General features: G+C 51.4%; 1 protein-coding gene and 1 long non-coding RNA gene across 8 annotated transcripts in view; one reads left to right on the plus strand and one right to left on the minus strand.

Moving 5' to 3' along the window:
• Window positions 1-22,703, minus strand: part of Ephb2 (Eph receptor B2) — a 181,395-nt gene that overhangs the window by 69,136 nt on the left and 89,556 nt on the right.
• LOC134487018 (uncharacterized) lies at window positions 10,305-19,278 on the plus strand. Of its 2 annotated transcripts, none has more exons than XR_010066692.1 (2): window positions 10,305-15,632; window positions 18,372-19,278. It is a non-coding gene; the product is annotated as an uncharacterized LOC134487018 (long non-coding RNA). The 2 variants fall into 2 exon arrangements; XR_010066691.1 differs by having other exon boundaries at window positions 10,305-13,162.

The raw sequence follows: 22,703 nt of genomic DNA on the forward strand, positions 1-22,703 counted from the left end.
GTAATTATCACTGGTGGCTTGCCTCTGGTGAGCATATACAAACCGGTCGCTTTTCCTCATCTGAACTAGGAACTTTTTTTTTTTTCTCGGAGCTGAGGACCGAACCCAGGGCCTTGCGCTTCCTAGGCAAGCACTCTACCACTGAGCTAAATCCCCAACCCTGAACTAGGAACTTTTTATTACAAAGTTGAACCCCCAAGGCCTTGCACAGGTGAGGTAAGACCTCTGTCTCTGAGGCTCAGGCTAGAATCACTGTTTGTGTGCCCATCCACGTGTACTCCACGAGACCAGAGGAGGACATCTGGCGTCCTCTGTCACCTCTACCAGTCTCATTTCCTTGAGACAATCACTCACTAAACCTGCTGTTTGGGCTAGGTTGGTAGCCAGGGAGCTCCCAGGGTCTGCCTGTCTCTGTATCTACAAGACTGGATTTACGGGCCCTGGAGTTTCTGGCTTTTTATTTGGTGTGGTGGATTTGAACTCAGATCTTCATGTCTGCACAGCAAACACTATAACCCACTGAGCCATCTCTCCAGCTGTTTGGTTTTGAGACAGGGTCTCCTGTAGCCAAGGCTTTGGTCTCGATGTGTAGCCAAGGATGACTTTGAACTCCTGATCCTCCTGCTGTCCCCACCCTGGTGCTGAGAATACAGGCGTGCACCACCATGCCCAGTGTGCACGGTGTGCTGTTGGGAATCAAAGCAAGGGCTGCATGAATGCTAAGTGAGCACACTACCAGTTGAGCCATATCTCAGCCCCCAGAATCTCTGCTTTTAATAATTCTATTCAATATATTTATTTATTATGGCATACACTTGACTCTGCTTCATATGCATATATTGTACATTTTGTTAATTATTTATTATTTTGTTTCTTATTTTTCTCAGCTGAGTGTGGTGGTGCACACCTTTGATCCCAATACTTGGGAGGCAGAGGCAAGTGGATCTCTGTGAGTTCTAGGACAGCCTGGGCTGCAGAGGAGTTTCAGGACAGCAGGAACTACATGGAGAAACCCATTGTGATGGTTTGTATATGCTTGGCCCAGAGAGTGGCACTATTAGGAAGTGTGGCCTTGTTGGAGTATGTGTGTCACTGTGGGCATGGGCTTAAGAGCCTCACCCTAGCTGCTTGGAAGTCAATCTTCTCCTAGCAGCCTTCAGATGAAGATGTAGAACTCTCAGCTCCTCCTGCACCATGCCTGCCTGGATGTTGCCATGCTCCCACCTTGACGATGATGGACTGAACCTCTGAACCTGTAAGCCAGCCCCAATGAAATGTTGTCCTTTGTAGGACTTGCCTTGGTCATGGTGTCTGTTCACAGCAGTAAAACCCTAAGATACCCGATCTCAAAAACAAAACAAAACAAAACACCTGAAAAACAGTCCTTTCATTCAGTTTACTAGTGGAGAAGTTGACCATACTTGCCCCCACCCAATCCCCCACATTTTTATTCCTTTTTCTGGTTCTAGGAGTAGGACCCAGAGTCAAGTATGGGCTTCAGCCCTGCAGCAGTCCCCAGTCCCACCCCTACACTCTTTTTTTTTTTTTTTATTAACTTGAGTATTTCTTATATACATTTCGAGTGTTATTCCCTTTCCCGGTTTCCGGGCAAACATCCCCCTTCCCCCTCCCCTTTCTTATCGGTGTTCCCCTCCCCATCCTCCCCCCATTGCCGCCCTCCCCCCAAAAATCTAGTTCACTCTTACACTCTTAACACACACATTTGTCTCACCCAAGTGAAACGTTATTTGATAACATTATCTACAGGGAAGTGATCTTGATGTTTTAAAATTTCAATTGTACTCCTTCCATGATTCGATTTTGCTCCATTTACTATAAAAACATTCCCTAAACGGAAAAACATGAAAGACACCCCAGGCTGTCAAGCACATGTCAATATCGATTCCAGTAGTTTTATATGCTTGTGTGAGGATGGGGAGATGGGTTGTCCACACCCGCTCAATCCCTCATGTTCTAGAAGATTCTCTCTCACTCTGTAGGCCGCATCTGCATAATGTACACGCATGACTGAGTCTATGTACACACGTCTCCAGAGCTCAGAGAGAGTCATTTACAAAGCCTTCATTGTAGCCCTTTCTCATACAGAGAACATGGCGGGGTCCCAGAGGCTCAACATCGTCTGGACAATGCTCTGATGGAGGTTAGAAGGTTGTGGGAGAGCAGAGCTATGTTTAATGGGTCTGATGTAGTCAAGGAGGGATTCCTGGAAGAAGAGACACCGTTCTGGCTTCTGTTGGGAGGACAGAGACTAGCCAGGCTGAAGAGGAGTGGCCCGCCTGGGACAGCTTATCATATGACAGTCACTGGGGTAGCATCCCAGACCAAAAGTTGGAAGCTCCGTGATTCTGAGCAGGTTCCTTTAACCCCTCTGGACGGGGGCCACGTGCCCTGCCAAAGCGCTTCGAGCATCTAACTGGTTGCCTCTCAGGCTGAGAAAGGATAGATGAAGTCAGGATTTTTTTTTTTTTTTGGTTCTTTTTTTCGGAGCTGGGGACCGAACCCAGGGCCTTGTGCTTCCTAGGTAAGCGCTCTACCACTGAGCTAAATCCCCAGCCCCGAAGTCAGGATTTTTAAATTAAGTAGTGGTGGGGCCAGTGAGATAGCTCAGCAGCCGGGGGGCACTTGTCACTAAACCCATATTTGATTCCTGGGGAATAGGAGAAAAGCATCTCTGCAGACGACCTATGACCTCTAAGGTGCTTACAGTATCCCTGAATACACCCCTCCCTCCCAATAAATAGTTTCGAAAATTAAATTACTATAGTAGGAACAGCCCTATTTCTCGAGCAGCTCCACTGCGCTGGTTGCTAATCTGCCAAGCAACAGAGCGTCATTGGTCAGCTCATACTGTCAAGGAGACACCTAAAGATCAGATAGGTGCTGTGACTTACCCAGGTCTACACAGTGGCTAGGCAGGCCCGGGAAGCCAGAACTCAGTGTTCTGGTGGTATGCACCTGATCCTGTCGCAGCACCCCAACCTAGATTCCTCGGTCTTTCTCCTCACTCCCTGCTCAAAGAACCTGGGGGCCTTGCAGGCCCTCCTGGACCATGGGAGAGAAAATGAACATCATTGGTTGTTCATCTGGGGCCTGGGGAAGCCAAATTCTTTCCTCTCTAGCACCCCTCCCTTCTGGGGCTCCCTCTGCAGGTTTATGTGGGGCAGAGAATCAGGTTAATGGAATCTGGGCTGCCTCTGGCTAGGGGGATGGCTAGCCCCCCTCTGGAAGCCATCCTGGTCAGCCCTGGGCTTCTGTATGGGCCTAACGTGACTTATCCTGACCTTGGAGGTCATGGAAAGAGTGACCTTAGGTGTCTTCCTGGAATCTCTGGCCAGCAACTGACAAGAAACACTCTTGGGCACAGATTTCATGCTCATTTTGGACTTTGTCTCCTATGTGTTGGAGCCCGAGATTTGTGCTGTCCTCGCAAGCACAGCATGACACTGTATGGAGACTCTCTCTTTTTTTTTTTTTTTTTCCAGAGCTGGGGACAGAACCCAGGGCCTTGCGCTTGCTAGGCAAGTGCTCTACCACTGAGCTAAATCCCCAACCCCATGGAGGCTCTCTTGAATATGTTGCTGTTGTTGCTGAGATGGGGATCTCTCTTCATATCCCTGGCTGTCCTGGAACTTAACTATGTAGACCAGATTGGCCTCAAATTATTAGAGATCTGCCAAAGGTGTGAGCCACCATGCCTGGCTAAGCTCCGGATTTGTAAGCCCTGGCCTCTTATCTGAGTCCAACTAACTTTAGGAAAGCCATTCAGGCTCCCAGGCCTCAGTTTCTTCATCTATGAAATGGAAATAATAGTGGTGTCCCATGTATGGAGTGTTGAGTTTAGATGATTCCTACAGAGTCTAGGAAGGCCATTTGTATTTGTAGCATAAACAATTGAGTATACATATATCATGCCTACAGCTGAGCCCTTTTTACATACTCTGGCCTCTCTAGGGGGTGGGTTGGGGTGGGTGAGGTGGCAGGGTACAGTGACTTCCCATCCCAATTCTGGGTTTGCAGCTATTTCTGCTCAATTATGTCCCTGACACTCTGTGTGGCACTTACGAGAATGGCTTTACCTGATGCCCAGCCTCGTCTACCTGTTGCTGTCCCACACATTCATGGGTGTCACAGGCCTTCAACAGAGTCAAGGGGTAGTCTGTGGGGTCTGGGGAGAGTCTTTGGGTTACCACCTGCCTTGGCATCCAGGGTCAGACTCACAAGCTAGCTTCATACATCACAGCCTACATTGAGCCTGACCTATCTCTTCTTGGGTATTTTTGCCTCTAGGTAACAAGACCATTGCGGGGTCTACCTCTGAAAGGTGGGCTGGAGTTCCCAGGACCTTTTTTCCTGCTAGGAAGATGCTGATGGCTAGACAAGTGTGTGTGTGTGTGTGTGTGTGTGTGTGTGTATGTGTATGTATGTGTTTGTGTGTATGTGTATGTGTGTATGTATATGTGTATGTGTGCATATATGTGTGCATGTGTGTATGTGTATATGTGTATGCATATGTGTATGTTGCATGTGTGTGTATGTGTGCATATATGTGTGTATAGTGTATGTATGTATGTGTGTGTATCTGTGCATGTGTATGTTTATATATGTTTGTGTGTCTGTGCATGTGTATGTATATATGTGTGTGTATCTGTGCATGTGTATGTGTGTATGTTTATATATGTGTGTGTATCTGTGCATGTGTATGTATATATATGTGTGTGTGTGTATCTGTGCATGTGTATGTATATATGTGTGTATCTGTGCATTTGTATGTATATATATGTGTGTATCTGTGCATGTGTATGTGTGTATGTTTATATATGTGTGTGTGTATCTGTGCATGTGTATGTGTGTATGTTTGCATATGTGTGTATGTATATGTGTGTATGTGTGCATGTGTATGTAGGTATGTGTATGTATGTGTGTGTGTATGTGTATGCGTGTGTATGTATATGTGTGTGTGCATGTGTGTATGTGTTGGTGCACATGCCAGAGGACAACCTTGGGTGTTGTTCCTCAGGTGCAGCCCACTTGTCTGTCTGGTTTTGATACAGACTCTCTGACCGGCATGGGAGTCACTGGATCAGGCTAGGCTGGCTAGCCAGCTCCAGCGATCTGCTTGTCCCCACCTCCCTGGTTGGGATTACAAGCACACCTGCACCATCACTTCTGGCTTTTCTCTTTCTTTTTTTAAAAAACAAAACAAAACAAACAAACAAACAAACAAACAAAACCCCTGGGCTTTGGGATGGAACCCAGGGAAGCTCTTTTTCAGATGAGTCCTCTTCCCAGTTCCTGGACAAACGCTCTTTTGTTGATCCCAGAACCATTGGCATAAAGGTAACAAATGTGAACTTTGGAGCCTGTGAGGGCCTCGCATCTGTTTGTTTGTGGTGGCCTGGCAGGGAAGGCTCTGCTACTAATTCCATGTCACAAATGGGGAATACCAGCTGCCCAATTCCTCTGGTAAAACCCACCTGGCCCTTTCCCTGCCTGTGTGGCCGCCTGACCTCAGCAGACCTTTGCAGAGACAGCTCAGAATCATCCTGTGGTCCCTTTGTGGTCTCGTTTAGGACCGAGAGTCACTTGTCCTCCACCCCCACTCCCTACTGGATTTCTGCTTCCAGACTTGTGGACAGAAGCTCATGGTCAGCTCTCATCTGCCACCCTTACTGTTTCTAGAGCAGGCCTGCCCCAGGGAAGACTGGACAGATGTGCGTTCTTACGGGACGGAAAAAAGAACTCCAAGCCTCACTCAGGTCATAGCGTTTGTGAGCTCACCATCCCAGCCCAGCCACAGCCTCTCTCAACATCTTAGCCGTTCCTAACCTGCTACTGTTTGCTCTTCTCGCTGCTGACCAGAAAGCAGTTCCTAATGACCACTGAACACACCCCCACATAGCCGCCTTTGATTCGCTGTCTCTGCTGCCTCCTTGGCCCACAAGGACCTTATCACCTTTGCTGTCCTTTCCTCCAGGGAGGCTTCCATGTTTCTTTCTTTTTCTTTTTCTTTTTTTAAGGGCAGGACATTATCTTCCTTTGTGTCCATCTTCCCAGCACCCAGAACAGAACCCAACCCAGCACCCTGCAAAAAATCAACTGGACAGGACAGACGGCCAAGTGTATCAATGAGCTGTGTAAAGCACATCGAGTGAAAGACAACACGGCCAGGTGTGCAGCAGACAGGAGGACGAGGGCGGGGGGCGGTGATGACATGGGGAGATGTCATGCACCCAGGGTCCCACAGAGGCCCCCACACCCTGGCTAGGAATCTGGGTGGGGCAGATTTCAGGCTCCTGCCCATGCTGGAAGTCAGTGCCAGCACCATGGACCTGGAGGGCCCCTCAGGCACACTTCACAAAAGCTGACCCGCTGGGCCTTTCCCCTTGGGTGTGCGGGTGGCAGAAAGGGGCTGGGTACAGGCCCAGGCAACAGTGCCTGCATTCTCTGCCAAGACTCTAGGGCTCATTTCGGTCTTGCCTACCAGCTCTCCCTGCTACTGGAAGGACTAGATGAGGCCTCATCACTAGCTCTGCACAGCATCTGACAGAAGATATCTGTGGTGCGTGCATGCGTGTGTGCGTGTGTGTGTGTGTGTGTGTGTGTGTGACACAGACAGGGTCTCATGTAGACCAGGCTGGCCTTGAACTCATTGTGTAGCCAAGGATGACTGTGAACTCCTCCTGATCTTCCTGCTTTCACCTCCAGAGTAGGTGACAGGAGTGTGCCAGCATATTTGGTTTATGTGGTGTGGGGAACGGATTCCAGGGCTTGGTGCATGGGAGGCTGCCCTCCTCGATGGCTGTCTCTTGTTGGGATGCTGCAATGGTTGAAGAATGACGCATTCTCCATTCTGGGGCAGTGCCCAGCAGCGCACGAGAAAGAGAAAACAAAGGAAAGGGGAGAAAGGAGGAAGGAAAGCAACAAGAAGCTGAGAGTTTAAGATCGACTGTGCATAAACAAAACACTGGGTGCCCTGGCGCTGTAATCCTACTGGAACCTCAGAGCTATGCCTGAACAGACAGACACCAGGGGCTCCCTTATGGGGGCATGACGTGTGTGCAAACAGGCATGCCTGAGTTCTTCTGCAATGAGACCCCACTGAAAAACAAGGCAGAGAGCAAATAAGGACAGCGCCTGGCTTCTGGTTCCCACGTGCACCCACACGCACACACACACACAACTAACTGCACAGACACAAAGAAAGACTCTTCGACTCTCGATTCTGACATTTCAAAATGCTAGCATCCTGTAATTCCCGCCTCTAAGTCTCCGGAGAATGTCCCGCGTGCCTGTTCTGTACAGGCCCTCCTGGTTCCGTTGATTGTAACATTCTCAAACCCTTGCTTATAAGCTACAATTTTAATAATCTGTAGTTGTAAAATTCTCTAATTCTATGATTATGACCTTTTTACACTTGCAACCTTCTCAAACTCTTCCAGAAGCGTCTGTGATTACACGGCTGTTGAGTTACAATCCCGTGATTATAACCTTTCTGGGCCTGTAACGCGCTAACACGCTTGCCAGCCTGGGATTTTTAACACTGTACTATGTGGCTAGAATAGCACACAACTGTACTGTCATGTGGCTGACAGCCTGGGCTGCCAGCTCCTGGCTGCTGGGAGGTCCCACTGGGTCCAAGATTCCTTCGAAAAGGTCCCAGCTGGCTTCCCCAGACAAAGACCTCAGGCCTCTTTCTGCTGGGATAGGGTTCAGAAGAGGAGCCCTGAGTTCCTGGACATTTGAGGACAGGCCATTGGATGCTTGGGGGTCCAGTGCTCAGTAATAAAAGCGAAACTTTAAGAGATGCACCACAGCTGGGTATAATTGACTTGAGGGGTGGAGGCAGAAGAACCAGGAGTTCGAGATTAGCCTCAGCTAAACTTTGAGTTCAAGACCAGTCTGGGCAGCATAAGACCTTGTCTTAAAACAGCATTTTTTTTTTTAAGAGATGCAGAAAGGAGGGAGGGAAGGGGAAAGGGAGGAGGAAGGGAGGGAAGGGGGAGCAGGGGAGAGGGAGGGAGGGAGGGAGGGAGGGAGGGAGGGAGAGAGAGAGAGAGAGAGAGAGAGAGAGAGAGAGAGAGAGAGAGAGAGATGCAGAAGCTGGTTAGGGGGACGATGAAGGGCTCCAAGCTTGGAGTATAACAACAAAGCCACTGCTATGGGCAACTGGGCTACAGGCTGACCTAATCCATGAACCTGGCTAAATTCTGATCTTGCTACAGAGAGGGAGTGCACAGGGCACAGGACTGAGCCCTGGGCTCTCAGGACAGAGAGCTGTGTCTACCAGGTGGCCTGTCTGAAATGGATTTGAGCAGTGGGCTAGGAATGGAGGAGGGGAGGGAGGCAAAGGTGGGGCCTCCCTCCTCCCCAGGACTCTGCCCAGCAAGCTCAGATCCCACAGGTATTGACTGAGAACTTCGGGAAAAACTGGTTTGGCTCAGGTGGACTGAGGCAGAGGTTAACTGGAGGTCGAAGTCAGGGGGAAGGGCTGAGGGGTGACATCAGAAAGAATTTGCTTCAATCCCCAGCAGGGTGGGGTTCAAACCTGTGTTGTGTTGAAGGAACAAGGACTCAAGTGTCCTGGGGACACTATTCTAGGCGACCCTTCCCAAGCTAGATATGGTTGGGCTCCTTCCAGAGGGTGCTCTGCCTAGACCAGGGAGGGGTCTAAGGGGTGCGGGGAGCTGAGGGTGCTCTGCTCCACAGGGTCCCGGGAAATCAGGCAGCTAAAAGAGCTGGCTAAGACGAACTGTATCAGTCTCAAAATTTAAACACAGAAATCTAATTCTTCTAGACTTCCTGCACCCCTGGGAATATACCTGACACCCCTCACCAGGCAGGGTCTGCAGAACTCAGCATGAGAAAATTGGGGTGTGAGGGTGGGGGGTGACGCCACAAACTCCAAACATGCTCAAAGCCAAGGTCCTGAGGAGGGGGAGAAGGCACACCCAATCCTTCTTAGAGTCCGCATTCCTTGTACATTGGCCTGCTCTTTCTGGAAACTTCTCTGAATCTACCAAGACTTCACTACAACATCCTCCTCACAGGCCTCCCTGCTTCCTTTCTCCAATTCACCCACCCCCTGCCAGTCACGTGATCACATCACTCTCCCTGTCACTCTCCTGTTCAACGTCCTGCAGTGGGTGACTCCGTAGTGCCCTCAGAATTGTAGCTGAACGTGCTGGCTAGCACACAGGCCTCGGAGGGAGCACCCTCACTTCTAAGTCATCTGCTCCCACCTCCTCTGGCCTCGGTTCTCAGCTGCTCTGGGGAAACGGGGTCCTGAGAGGCCCCAGGACTCTCCTATGACACCCCTGAGCCCCACCAGCCAGCCTCCTCTTATAGGATCCTCATTTGGCTATCGCCCAGCAGACAACACAGCCTGGTCTTTTGTTTTCCTGCCTAAAGGGCTCTTGCAGCCCAAGTCCTCACAGTCTCCTTGTGAGAAAGAGACAGGCTTCAACTGCCCCAGCGGCCTCATGTCAAATCCCATTTCACCTCCCGTTCCAGGTATGGATGGGGCTTTCCGAACTATCTTAGGGTGGGACAAGAGGCAGGCCCAAGGAGACTGAGGGACTGGGAGGAAGAAAGGCTCTGACTGGATCTGTCTGCTCCACGATTTGCTCACAGTCCCTCTCCTCCTTGAGACAGAGCCGTCCTCCCTGCCCCCATCCAACCCTCTCATCTTGAGACCCAATTTCTGTCTGCTCTTCGAGGCCCATGAGAGGATCTGGCTGTGTGCAGACTACCCCAGAAAAGAAAACCACATCTTTGGGGGAAGCAAAATGCTGATGCCTAGATTATCAGCTCCATTTCCCAGATCTCAGAGGCCAAGCTGGAGTCCGAGAACAAGTATGAACCTTCCTTAACCAGAGCCCGTATGTAGGAACCATGATAGATTTATGGAGCCCGCCTTAGACTAGTGTAGAGTTGCAGACAGTGTTCCCGATTTAAGAATGTTCTGGGAGCTTTTGGCCACCTGAGAATACTTCCTAGAGACGGGAGAGGCAGAGACTCATCACCGAGCTGGGGCCACCCCCAGGGCTGGGGAGAAGCCAGGCTCTAGGTCTTCATCCCTAACCACTCTAAGCCTCCTGGTAATGCCCCTGGGAAGCTGGCTGAGGCCAGCCACCCTGCCCTGGCCATGAGAGCCCTGGGACAGGATGCGCACAGGGCTGCCATCCCAGGCCGAAGCTGAAAATTAAATTAAAACCAGGACAGGGACAGTTAATTAAAGCAGATTAACGCGAGACTAATTAGGGACACTGACACAGGAACCATCACACTCCAAGATGTTAATTAGCTGTTCATTAATGTCAGCTCCCCGTTCAAAGGAGAAATATGCACGGCCTGCCTGGTCTGAGCTCATCGGGAGCTGAGCGAGAAGGGCGGCTGCCCAGTGGCTGCCCAGTCTGCTGGCCTCCCTCCTGCCTGCCAGCTCCCCCTTTGTCTCCCTCCTATGCCAGTTCTAAGCACACCAATTGCCAGGGAGACCCTGCACTCAGGAAGGAGGAGCTGGGCTGGGACCCAATATGCAGAAGGTCTGGGAGACCTGGGTAAATCTGCTCACAGATACTCAGTGCACAGAGGCCCCTACCCTGACTCTCACCATAGCCTGGATCTGATGGAAACCAGCCTTTCTTCCTTCAAGCTAGCCTCAAACTCAGAGATCTGCCAATTTTATTTATTTTATTTGTTTAAGTTCTCGCTTGCATTTATATCTGGGCATCACTGTGTACCTGCTGCCCACAGGGACAGAAAAGGGCATCTGATCCCCTGGAACTGGAGTTACAGAAGGTTGTCAGCCTTCAGGTGACGAGAAGTAAACCTGGGACCTTTGTATAAAGAGCCAATGTTCTTAAACACTGAGCTATCTCTCCAGCCAGCCACTCCTCTTGACTTTTCCTTCCTTCCTTCCTTCCTTCCTTCCTTCCTTCCTTCCTCCCTCCCTCCCTCTCTCCCTTCCCTCTCTCTCCTCATTCCTCTCCCTCCTCCTTTTCCTCCACCCGTCCACCTATCCATCATCCATCCATCCATCTACCCACCCCATACATCCATCTATCCATCTATCTACCCATCCACCCACCCATCCATTCACCTACCCACCCATCCATCCTTCCATCCACTGTAACAATGTTATAGCTCTCATATGCATGCACACATATCTTTTTTGTACCCATCAGCTTATCCAGTCTTAAGTCTGTCTATTCATCTATTAGTTGGTCCATCATCATGCATCCTTCCATCTGTCTGTCTGCCCGCCTACCTCTATATTCAAACATACTGCTTGAGCAGCCCGAACACCCTGGTCTCAGGTAGCAATTCCCAAGGGTCGCATGCAAGTTATGACCACAGTGCACATTACAGTTCCAGTGAACTCCTGCCCTTCCTTCAAGGCTACCCACACACCTTTAGCTGGGGATGCGGAAGTATGGAGCTAAGAGGCACACACAAACACAGAAGCCCAAAGATGGCTTCCTGGAGGAGGTGTCATTGAGACTGGACTGGGAAGGGGAACGAGGCCGGTGAGGCTCCCCGTGTGCACTTTGCTGCCTGCAGGAAGCTCCTTAGGGAGTAAAGACTCTAGGGTCCTTTCTGACAAGACGCAGCATCGCTCTGAGGTATGAGTGGACTTCGCCATGTTTGGGAGGCAAAGAGTTAACTTGAGCTTACCTAATTTTTTTCCCCAGTGACCAAGGGCAACCAGTGGCTCCTGGTTGCTGCTTGGACCCAAAGCCTGTCACAGTCTCTCAGGATTCCCCAACAGCTGTTGCCTGGCAGAGAGGGCTGGTCCAAGCAGGAATCCTAATCCTCTGGAGTCCTCTGGAGTCCGGCTCCTCCCCCCCCCCCATCTCTGTCTGAGGGTGGGGACTGGGGAGCAGTCCTCTGGGATAGAGGTCTCTGCGGGTGCTGGAACCAGTTAGACAGCAGGCCACACGGCGCGTGGCAGGCATTCTGGGAGTCTGTCCAGGCTCTGGTCTGGAGGCCAGTGTGCCCTGCCCTAGGACTGGTCTCTACTGCCAACACAGCTCTGTCATCACTTTGGCCTGCTCTGGGATGGTGATACCCACCTCCAGCTCAGTGACCCAATCAGCCTAAGGTCAAGCTCTGGACATTCCCAGGGGACAAGATGTTAGGAGTCAGAAAGATGTGGGATTGGTCACACCTCGGCCAGGCCACAAAGGGGTTCTGAGACCTCAGTTGAGTCATTTCTAGCCTAGTGAAATACGATCCCGGCCACACCCACTTCCGCTCCTCTATGATCCCGGCCACACCCACTTCCGCTCCTCTATGATCCCGGCCACACCTATTCTGCTCCTCAGCCGGTCCTCTCTTCCTTTTGCTCAGTGATGCTTTCAAATAGTCCAGGCTCTTTTAAACTGCCACGATAGCTGAGGCTGGTCTTTGGAGTGCTGGGATTATAGATGAGAGCCATGCTGCCCAGCCTTATATTTCTTTACTTTTTAGGTTACATTATTCTGCTATGGGTAGTCTTGGCTGAGACGGTGGCTCACACAGCAAAGTGTGTTCCACGAGAGCGAGAGAACCTGAGCTCAGACCCCAACACTCACATGGGAAGCTGGGTGCGGTGGCTTGTGTCTCTAATCTCAGCACTGTGGAGGAGACAGATGCATTTCTGGGGCTTGCTGGCCAGCCAGCCTAGTTGAATTGGCGTGGTTCAATGGAAGATCTCGTCTCAAAAAGAAAGATGGAGATCAATTAAGAAAGATGGGGGCTGGGGATTTAGCTCAGTGGTAGAGCGCTTACCTAGGAAGCGCAAGGCCCTGGGTTCGGTCCCCAGCTCCGAAAAAAAGAAAAAAAAAAAAAAAAAAGAAAGAAAGATGGGCAATGACAACTTCTAACCCCCCTCATTCCTATGTGTATACACATACATGCCCACGTGTGTACACCCACATAAGCATACATTTATGCGGGTGCACACACACACAGAGTGTTGAATTTATGCTATTTTTAACCCTGAGTGGCCGCCTATCACACAAGGATATTACTCATTCAAATTTACTACAGTCCTGTAACTGGTACACAGCTGGTGCCTAGCAACAGCCATCTCTTCACCCAGGATCACTCAAGGACTTTATCCACTGTCCCATCCTCAAGTCCCACCTCTGGCGCTCGTACAGTAAGTCATACATAATCCTGTTGGCACTAGGGTGACATCTGTCAAGCAAAAGCTAGCTTTGGCTTCAGAATGTCTCATAGACCAATGGGCAGGGCAGGGCAGGGAAGACCTTGCGTATGATCAGGATACACAGGGCCAAGCTCAGTCAAGACGGAGTGGCCTTTGTGGCTCAGTCCAGGGGCAAGCAGTCTCTGCCCAGTGAGGGAGACAGAAAACTGGGAGAGAAGGACAACTCGAGAATCAGAAGAAAGTTCCAGAATGCAGGAGAGATGGGTGGAGTGGGGGTGGGTGCAGTTTGAACAGCCTGTGATCTTAAACACTAAGCCATCTCTCCAACCACTTGGGTTGTGATTCTTAAGGCGGACGTCTGTAGGAGACCCTGCCCTAGCTTACTCTTCCATCCCGGACATTTCTTCCCTAGACGCCCCCAAAAGCCGTAATGCCTGTAGTTCGGTGGCTCTGAGGTATAGAACACCTGCCTTCATGGGTGACACATTGGAAAAAATCTCTGGGTTCAGATCTTTAGTGCCACTTACAGGCCGTGTGGCTGTGACCCAGTTTCACCACCTCTCTGATCTGCCTTCTCTTTTCATATTCTTCTGGAACCTCCTTCCCTCCTTTCTTCTCTCCCTCACTCCCTTTCTTCCTTGAGACAGGGTGTCCTGTGTAGCCCAGGGCAGCGTTCAACTCACTCCTCCGTAGCGATCTTAAATGTCTGATCTTTCGGCTCCACCTCCGGGGTGCTGGGGTCACAGACATGCATCACCACACCTGGGTTCATGTGGTTCTGGGGACCAAAGCAAGCCCTCTACCAAGAGATGAGCCTCACTCTGTAGCCTAGGCTGACCTGAAACTCCCAGCAATCCTGCTGTCTCAGCCTTCACAGGGCTGGATGGAGGTGCAGTACCATATTCATCCTTACTAGAGATGTCGGTACAGATTCGACTGGGCTTTTCTGGAGGTTCCCATGGTGCCCTTGAAGAAAATCCGGGCGGGGTTATTGCCAGGGAGGTGGGACTGTCAGCATCCCTGTAGGATGGAGGCCCCATTCGTGGAACTGAAGGTCAACCCTGGTCTCAGATCTTGGGAGAGTTAAGTACCCCAATCACTCATCTTTTGGCCTAAATGGCCCTAGGGGCTGCTTATGAATCAGGGAGTCAAACCAATGTCCCATCTTTAAAAAAAAAAACCACCAAAAACCAATCAATTTGCAGAAATCCAAATAAAAGCCATTAGTTGTGGCTTCCCTACAGGAGACTCCTGGGGCTTCTTCCTCACCAGGCTCCCAGGAAATTGATTGGCAATTACTGACACTAATGGGGGCCAGGGAGGCCTGATGGTCTCCCTCATCTCCCCAGCGTTCTCTGGGGACAGGGATGACATGTCAAGATCTGTCAGGCTGAGTCTGTCCAGGGGCAGCTAAGACCCCAGATCTGGCCAGAGACAGGGCAGCCAGCTGGGGTGGGCCCCCCAGAGACCCTCACCCTCTTACTTATTTATGGCTCAGTTTGACTCATGGTAACTTAATGGTGTTACTGGGGTCGTGCAGATGGTGAGTCTTGTGACTGGAGGATGGTGCAGGTCCATCGAAGCCTTCAGCACTGCCCTTTGACCTGTATCTCGGATCACATAAAGGAGGCCTCAGTTCCCACAGGAAGTACAGGCCTGAGAGGGAAAAGCAGGCCAGCAGAGGGTAGGGACAATAGTGGAGCAGAATATAGCTGGAAGAGTCAGTGGCTGGAGCCTGTGTGTATGTGTGTGTGCGCGTGTGCATGTGTATGTGTGATTGAGTATGTATGCATGTGTGTATGTGTGAGTGTGCATATGTGTGAGTGTGCACATGTGTGAGTGTGTATATATGTGCACGTGTGCATGTGTACATGTATATGTGTGTACACGTGTGCATGTGTACATATGTGTGTATGTGTCTGAGTGTATGTATATGTGCATGTGTATGTGTGCACATGTGTGAACGTGTGCATGTGCACGTGTGTATGTATGTATGTGCATGTGTGTATGTGTGTGCATGTAAGTGTATGTGTATCTGTGTATGTGTGTGAGTGTGTATATGTGTGTATATGTGCGTGTGTATATATGTGTGCGTGTGTGCATGTGTGTGTGCTCTCATGTGCACGCTCATGTGTGTTCGTTTATCCATTCGTTCCTTCCTTCCCTCCATCCCTTACTCCTCTCCCTTGCTTCTCTCTTTGTATCTCACTTTCTAACCCTGGCTGACATGAAATTAATTATACAAGCCAAGCTCTCCTTGAATCTGTGCCTCTGCCTCCCAAGTGCTGGGATGACAGGTGTATACCACCACACCAGGCTTGGAGCTAGAATTTTGAGGCTGAATGAAAAGACTTTACAAGACAAGCAGGAAGAGGTACAAACCGGGAGCAGCCATCTTCTATTACAGATGACACCTGTTCTCCGAGGCACAGGAGGAAAAGGCACTGCCTGACATCTCACAGTATGTTCTGGGGAGCTGGGACCGAAAATGGGCCACAGCTACCAAAGGGCTGGGAAGTGAGGTTCCCCTAGGAAAGTGTCTGACTAGCAGAAGCCTTCCGTTTGAGTATGGGTATGGAACAGCTTCTAGAGGAGGAGGAGCTTGTTAGCAGCTGATAATGCTCTGAGTGACAGGTTGAGCACTGTGGATAGGAGGCGTGGGTGGCCAGGGGCTCCTACAGGGCAAGGGGCCTACAAGGGCGTGGTCAAGGAACCCCTTGATGGAGGCGTGGCCAAGAAACTCCCTATAGGGGGCGTGTCCAAGGACCCCTACAAGGTGGGGCGTCAACCCTGAGATCTGAGGAAGGAATATAGATGAAGGCCAGAAGGTAAGGTGAAGAGAGGGCTTCCAGCTAACCAAGCTGCTTGTATGCAGGCCAGCGGATAGGCATGCCCAGGCAGAACCTGTGCAGGAGGAAAAGGCTAAGAGAAGGGAGCCTGGGAAGCTATTGAAGGGCTTCCCGGCAGGGCGAGCTGGAGTTTGAGTTCCGTCCCAAGTGTGATTTGGGCAGAGACAATTACGGCCAAGCTGCTGTGAAGATGTGATGGGTCCAGAAGGGAGGCAGAAGTGATTGTGTCCCGGTCCTGAAGGTGACAATGGTGTCTAGGGCGAAGTGGAACCTGCAGCCATAGTGACTTACATGAGATACTGAGGAAAAACACTAGAGGCCTGAGACCACAGTGGAGGGTGGAAGGGAAGAGGTTACAAGTGTGAGGCTGAGGGCCCACCAGATGCTCTGAATTTGAAGAAGGATGGGTCAGGCATCCATGGTAACCCTCAATAGACATGGACCCCAGGGTCCTGGGGAGGGTGAGAGGGTGAGCTGAAGTCAAGTAGCTGAGGGACTTGGGTTTCAGAGAGGTTAACGTCTCCCTCAAAGTCACACAGCTCAGAGAATCGTTGGAGTGTTGAGCTCCAAACCCGTACCTAGCTTCTTGAAGCTCTTTCTGGGGAGAAGCTGGTACAAGTTACTAAGTTCTACCTCCAGCTGAACCCCAGGACACTTGGGGGCCCTGGGCTTCCTATCCCACTCACTAGTTACAAAGCTGGCATTGCTTGGCTGCAGGCATGCAGTCCTCTGGGTGAGCCACTGCGAGCAGGGGTGCAGGCCACACCAGCGGAGAGCATTGGTCTTCCATGCTCACATTGCTCAGAGCCTGCTGGGCGGTGTCTTTTCCTGACCTGCCTCACCCAATCCCTGACAACCCCAGGTAGATGAAAGGCCTGTAGCACCAAAGTGCCCCACTCTTTGAGAAGGCCCCCACGTCTGAGGGAGTGGGAGCAGGGAGGAGTTCATGGAGAGGCAAGGTCTCAGAGTGGTTTCTAGCAACCAGCGCGGGCTGCAAGACTGGCAAGCAGGAGTTCTGATTCTGACTGGGATACTTTCTGTGTGACCCTGGTTGAGTCACTTAACCTCTCTGTGCCACCTTTCAGCTGCAAAATGGGGGCGCTCTCAGCACCTGCTTCAGTGGGTACTAGATAATAAAAAACAAACCAAACTGCTCAAAAGCCAACGGTGCTGTGCCACAGGTGGTAACATCAAAGCCATTCTAGCCTGGCCTGGCCTGACCCTGTGGAGGGAGAACTACCTTCCTATGTTTATTCTTGGCTCCTCTCCCCACTGAGACCGGCTGCGATGCGGAGCAAGGCTTCCGGTCCACTGAGGTATCGATCTTGCTGTCTGCCAAGATTGTGGGGTGTGTTTTGCACCTCACTGTGAGGGCTGCTGTGGATCCCCAGCTGGGAGCCAGCCTTCTGCTGACAGTTCTGCAAATGGGTTTGGGGAGTCTCAGAGGCCTGCAGCCTTGTCCGGGGTTTGCAGGAGGCCAGGACCTTGGGCTGGGGATTTGGCTTGGCCCCTAGCCCCAGTGACACTGGCCTCCTTCCTTAGAGTTTGGACACCTTGTTCATTCCTAGGAGGTGGACCCGGAGTATGCGTCAGTGTTCCTATCCTGAGAGGGGACACTGAAGTTTGCAGGGCGTAGGTTGCTGCTGGCTGAGGTGGCCTCAATGTAGGCCCCAGGCTTAGCATGCTTGGGGTCTGACTGTGGACTTGGGGCCATAGTGAAATTGCCGGAGTTGCCTGATGGGTAGAGTTCCAGCCTAGGAGCGGTGGCCCATGCCTTTTGTCCCAGCACTTGGGAAGTAGGAGGCAGGAGGATGTCTCTATGAGTTTGAAGCCAGTCTGGTCTACAGTGAGTTCCTGGTCAGGTGGGGCTACACAGTGAGACCCTGTTTCAAAATAAACACACTTAGAGCGCTCACCCAGGAGGGGCAGAGCTGGAGAGGCTGCCCCTGTGCTCAGGCACCCAAGGCAGAGGCTGGAGAAGCTGCTGGATGCGGGTGGGCAGGGAGAGGTAGGGATGGGACAATATTCCAGGCATAAGGAACAGCCCTAGTGAAAGCCTAGAGGAAGCAAGGGCCCATGGGAGCCACAGGGGATACTAGGACAGAAAATTTGTCAGTCCTGGGTTAGGGGTTCTCTGCCTGATCTAGCAAATGTCAGAGATGAGATGGGAGAGGGACAGTGGACCTGCAGGGCAGGTGAGCAATTGCCACTTTTTACAGATGACCCAGAGAGGTTAAGTGTCCTCGGTTCTCACAGCATGTGAAGGGTAAAGCTGGATTCTGGATCCCTGTTCCCTGCTGGTGACACCCACGCGCCTTCTGCTTCTCAGAGTGGCGGATGCTGTTTTCCAGATTGGGACCATGGAGGGAAAGCTGGACGCTCCCATCTCCATCCATCCGCCCGCGGTGCCGCTCCGAGCTCCTGGCCCCGCTTCATTCACAGTCTCTCTGGAAACCCTGAACAACAGCCCGGCAAGCAGAACGGATTCTGGAGTCTTAGACAGTCTTTGGAGCTACACATGGTTTCCAGGACTAAGAAACTGCTTCCAAAATGCCCAACTGCCTTCAGAATCTTTGAACAGCCCCCAAGGCGTGGGCTGAACTTGAGCATTGAAGAGGGGGAAAGGAGCCAAGGGGTGCTCAAGCCAGCCTTCCTTGAGGCTCCCCACATATGCTGGTGCATCCAGCTGGGGCCAAGCAGCCAGCCACACCTCAGGTTTACCTGAGGTGAGCCATATGAAGACCTCTGATGGGTAGAGACTCTGAGTCAGGGTCTCAGAGGACACGGTGTGGTCATGTTGTGACAGAAACCTTGGTAAAATCACTTCTGTTCTCTGGGCCACAGTCTCTGTTTATATAGTAGGGTTTCTGTGGGAGGTTTTGGGGTGTTTGAAGCCAGGAGTCAGGGGGTTCACACTCTGCCTTAGTCGGCCTGGGCTCCAAAGGTAGTGGTCAGGGAAAGATGCAGTTTGACCCCAGAGAGGTCACACAGGGGGCTACAGTTAGGCCCTTGCCACAGAGCTCCACGCCTGTGGACCCAGGCTGACCTGTGACACAGACTGACCGTTCCACTCTGTGTGAGACTGGGTTTAGCCTTTCTTCCTCCAAGAGTGCCTCTGGGGTACCCCACACAGCTGGCAGCCTTCACATGCAGCCACAGAGGGCAGCATCTGCAGCCACCCAGAGCTGTCTCCATAGTGACAGCCCCAGAGCCAAGCCTGGTGTTTGAAAAAACACTCATAAAGGAACAACAAAACGTGTCCCAGATGACCCATGTGTGTCTGTGAAGCGAAACGTCCCTGGCTGCTCTGTGCCTGGTCAGTGTTAGCTTAGCTTGTGTGATGGTCTGGCAGGAACCCAACTGGACTTGGAGCCCCTGCTTCCTGCCAGTACCTCTGAGCCCCTCCCCATTCCTCCCGCCTGCCTCTCCTGAGTCGCTTTGGAGAAGCGCCCTATGCACCAGCTGTATTGGGCATCTTAGTTTTGTGACCTTGAGTGTATACACCTGCGTCTCTCAACCTCCGAGACTACCAAGGATGCATTGCGAGGAGGTAGGTATAAGGTCTCTGCATTCATCCCCCCTCCCCCACTTCCCAGCATGCTTTGCATGGGAATGCTAGACCAAAATTATCCCTCAGGCTTCCATGGCACCTCAGGCATTAGCTGCTATTAGGGTGCTCCCAGACAGCAGCACTCTGCCAGCCAACCCCGCTGCCTCTCCTGTCATTCCAAGACACAGACGCCAGGGCCACTTTCCTCACTGGGCCAGGCTGAAGCGTCACTTATCTGCCCCATAGGGAAGAACAGAGCTGCATTGTGTGGTTCCAAGGACCCCCTTGGAGCTCCAAAAATTGGATGTCCAAGTCCCCTATCTAAAGTGGTGAGTGCTTGCACACAACCAGCGCATCTTCCTGCACCCTTTAACCCTTTGACGACTCGCTGTTCCTAACAGAGCAAGTGTGTGCCGGGTAAGCAGTTATTCCCCAAACGTGTTCTGTCTATAGCTGGCCGCGCCCACAGATGTGGAGCACGCTTCGGCAGCGCGGACTGCACACAGGACGAAATGAGTACAGAGGCCATCAGGCTTCGGAAGGAGCGGACCTGAAGGTGGATGTTAAGACCAGGGGATGTCAGAGAACAGAGATGGTCCATTGTAAGCTGGGAACACCAGAAGGTTACTGTGTACAACATTCAGCTTACCAAGCACTCTGGCTCAGCCACAGGCCTCGATACTGATGACTCTCGTGGTCCAGGGGCTGCCATGGGGCTATCACCGCTCCCTTGGTACCACACCGCATACCACTAGACTTGAACCATGGCTCCCAGTTGCTTTTACACCCTCGTGAGGCTGGACCAGCATACAGGACACTGCCCTTCCTGCTAACTGGGGAGAAATCCTGCTGAGGCCCAGTCAGAAGCTCCAGCCTTGCTCCCCAAAGCCTTCACTGTCAGCTGAGATGCCCAAGGTACATAAAGGAGCCACCCAAGGTGGTGGCCGCATGGCTGGTGGGTGGGACGGCACAGCCTGGGAACTAATGGGGAAGCCGTGGGTGCACCTATGCCATCCGGGGTTCCATGATACCATCGCTATCCTACCTCCAGCAGTCCTTCCCATACCTTCTGATTTTCTGCCTCCACTCACACCCCATGGAGACATTACTTCCTGTGGGGCACAGGTTCCTGGCATTTCCCCAGCTTGGGACACGACCTCTGTTCCCATCTGTATTCGCTCATCTCCAGTTCTCTCTCTCCCTTCCGTTCTTCTCACCCCGAGTGCCTTCTTCACTTTACATTTATGGTCTAATGGCCCCAAACACCCCACCCCAGTGGGCAGCACCCATGAAGACAAAAACAAAACAAAACAAAACAAAACAAAACCAAAAGCAACCCCTCGCCCCGGGTTTGAGTTCCACCGAGGAGCCTTAAGGTCTCTGGGACATCATGGAATTTTTCTGGGCCTTGGTTTCCTTTCCTGGGAAACAGAACCAGAGCCTATGTCTAAGGTTTATAAGGATCAGACAAGAAGCTGGGTGTGGTCATGTTCATAAACAGAGTGGAACTTGCCTGGGATTGGAAGGAAGTGGGATGAGGGCTGGAGAGCTGTAGTCAAGAGCACGTTCTTCCAAAAGACCTAACTTCAGCTCCCAGCACCCATGGCAGATAGATCTGTAACACCAGCTCCAGGGGCATCCAACTCCTCTGGCCTCTTTAAGAACCTGCATTTATGTATATATAACCATACACGGACACATAGACATACTCATGGACATAACATTTAAAATATAGATGGATGGATAGATGAATGGATGGATAGATAGATAGACAGACAGACAGACAGACAGACAGATAGATATAGGTAGATAGGTAGGTAGGCAGGCAGGCAGGCAGACAAACAGACAGACAGACAGAAGAATAATGGATGTGCTAGAAAGATGGGCCAGCTTGCCACTCAACCATGAGGACCTCAGTTGGGTCCCCAGCACCCACATAAAAATCTGGATTTAAGGGCTGCAGAGAAGGCTCAGCATGTAAGAGTGCTTACTGCTTCTGCAGGACACCAGGGCTCAATTCCCAGCACCCGCATGGCAGCTCAAAGCTGCCTGCAACTCCAGTTCCAGGGGATTCAGTGCCCATTCTGACCTGCATGGGCACTAGACACACGTGTGGTGCACAGGCATACACACAGGCAAAACACTCACATGCATAAAATGAAATAAATAATCCTGCAAGCTCAACTGGGAAAGCCCTAGGGACAGGAGGGCCCTAGGGCTGTGGTTATAGCCAAGTCAGTGAGATCTGGTTCAGCGAGAGACCTTGTCTCAGGGACTATGGCAGTGATAGAGGAAGACACCTGACACTGACCTCTGACCTCCACGCACAGGCACACTCCCACACATTTGGGGCGCCCTCCACACACTGAAGTATAATGGAAAATTTAGACTGCAGCTCAATGGGCAGAGTTCCTGTTTAGAATGCATGGGGTTCAGTCTCAAGCACCCTGTAAAAACGGGTAGAGTACCACACACTTCCAACCTTAACCTCACTGGTGGAGGCAGGAAGATCAGAAGTTAAAGGCCATGCTTGGCTGCAGAGTGAGTTCGAAGCCAGTCAAGGGATACACAGTGAAACTCTGTCTCAAACAAACAAAAACAAAATCCCCAAACCAAACCAAAACACCACCCCCACAAAAGTATAATGGATATTAAGCTGTAACACAAATACGTAATAAAACATGCCCGATTGTTGCATTACAAATCAGCAGTTCTGGAAGTCCTGGAAGCTGGCAACACTCACACAGTGCTCTCTGCCTGTTGGACGTGGCCTTTAGCCATTCATCCCTCTGTCTCCCTTCATCATGTTACCCATGTGGTCACTTTATCCACACCCGTGTGACACCTGCCATGCCTGGGTGGGGGGACACTGGCAGAACAGCACTTGTCACCTCTACCCATTAAGGTAGAGTGACCCTAGGCAGGCTTGCTGAGTTCTCAATTGTCACAACTGTCCCCATACACTATTTACAGTAAAAACCTGGAGACCAGGGTCTGGCTCCACATGGGTGGCCCTCTGCACTCAATGCCACAACCCTGTGCTCTCTGTATGTTGGATGAACATCCCACTGTCCACAGCTCCCAACTTCCCTAATTCCAAAGTCCCACTGGCCTGGCTGCAAGGCTCTGGAAC

Source organism: Rattus norvegicus, chromosome 5, assembly GCF_036323735.1.
Source record: "Rattus norvegicus strain BN/NHsdMcwi chromosome 5, GRCr8, whole genome shotgun sequence".
NCBI lineage: Eukaryota > Metazoa > Chordata > Mammalia > Rodentia > Muridae > Rattus > Rattus norvegicus.